Here is a 1,836-nt window from a genome sequence, read left to right as displayed (position 1 = left end):
AGTCCCTTGGACTGCAAGGAGACCCAACCAGTCCATCCTAAAGGAAATCAGTCCTGGGTATTCATTGGAAGTACTGATGTTGAAGCTGAAACTCTAATATTTTGGCCACCTGATGCGAAGAGCTGATTCATCTAAAAAGACTCCAATGCTGGGAAAGATTGAAGGTGGGAGAAGGGGACAACAGAGGATGAGATGGTTGGATGGCATCACCAACTCAGTGGACATGAGTTTGGGTAAACTCCGGGAGTTGGTAATGGACAGGGAAACCTGGTGTGCTTCAGTCCATGGCATGCTGCAGAGGTGAACACAATTGAGCAACTGAACTGATACCAGCTAATGATTGTTATATTCAAGTCTGCATGGCATCTAATGTCCTTTGATTTGGGAATCCAGTAGACTGTTTAGGCCTGGGTTGGGGTTTTTTTAGTTCCTCTTCACTTTCTGCCATAAGGGTGGTGGTGTCATCTGCATATCTGACGTTATTGATATTTCTCCCAGCTTGTGTTTCTTCCAGTCCAGCGTTTCTCATGATGTACTCTGCATATAAGTTAAATAAGCAGGGTGACAATATACAGCCTTGACACACTCCTTTTTCTATTTGGAACCAGTCTGTTGTTCCATGTCCAGTTCTAACTGTTGCTTCCTGACCTGCATACAGATTTCTCAAGAGGCAGGTTAGGTGGTCTGGTATTCCCATCTCTTTCAGAATTTTCTAGTTTATTGTGATCCACACAGTCGAAGGCTTTGGCATAGTCAATCAAGCAGAAATAGATGTTTTTCTGGAACTCTCTTGCTTTTCCCATGATCCAGCGGATGTTGGCATGCGAAGAGTTGACTCATTGGAAAAGACTTTGATGCTGGGAGGGATTGGGGGCAGGAGGAGAAGGGGACGACAGAGGATGAGATGGCTGGATGGCATCACTGACTCGATGGACATGAATCTGGGTGAACTCCGGGAGTTGGTGATGGACAGGGAGGCCTGGCATGCTGTGATTCACGGAGTTGCAGTCAGACACGACTGAGCGACTGAACTGAACTGGGGTTAATTTTGGGGTGTGCTAGTTCTTCTTTGCTGCTGGAGGCTTTTCTCTAGTTGTGGATAGCAGCAGCCACTCTCTAGCACCAGCTCACAGGCTCACTATGTGGTGCACAGGCTTAGTTGCTCAGCTGCATGTGGAATGTTCTGGACCAGGGATGAAACCCACGTCCTCTGCACTGGCAGGTGGACTCTTATTCACTCTACCACCAGGGAAGTCCCTCAAGTCTTTCTGAGCTAAACTGTTCTTGGGTTTCACCTTTCTAAAATCTTTTATAAAGCCCATGGTTGTGCAGGTCAGCTAGACAGCATTCTTTTACAGGTTAGTCTCCTTCCTGGGCCAGGCTGGAGACTCCTTCAGCACCTCCCACCCTCCTCTGCATACCTTTCATTTCAGCATCCCATGCCCTAACACACTGCCTTATCTCAAAGAAATAAGCCCATTTCTCTGGTATACTGGCAATCCTCCACTAAGATCTAAATGATTCTAAATGATAAACCTTGCCTTACCCGTCCACACTAATGACAGCTGTCTCATAGCAGGTCCTGTTACCAGCAGTAAAACAGCTTTACATCATGACCAGGTACACTTACATGATTTGATGACCAGCAACAGGCAGTCATGTCAAAGAAACACTTGAGTCCTCTTTTCACAAGCCTTCAATCAAATCACTGGAAGCACAGCACACCTGAAGAAGGTGCCAGCACGCTCAGAGAAAGGGGGAGAGGACACACCTGTGTCAGCCCCAAGCCTACTGGGAGACTGGGGTGTGCAGAAAGAAGGCAGATGCATACACACA

This window comes from Ovis aries, chromosome 3, assembly GCF_016772045.2.
Source record: "Ovis aries strain OAR_USU_Benz2616 breed Rambouillet chromosome 3, ARS-UI_Ramb_v3.0, whole genome shotgun sequence".
NCBI classification, from domain to species: domain Eukaryota; kingdom Metazoa; phylum Chordata; class Mammalia; order Artiodactyla; family Bovidae; genus Ovis; species Ovis aries.
Note: the sequence above shows the minus strand (reverse complement) of the source record.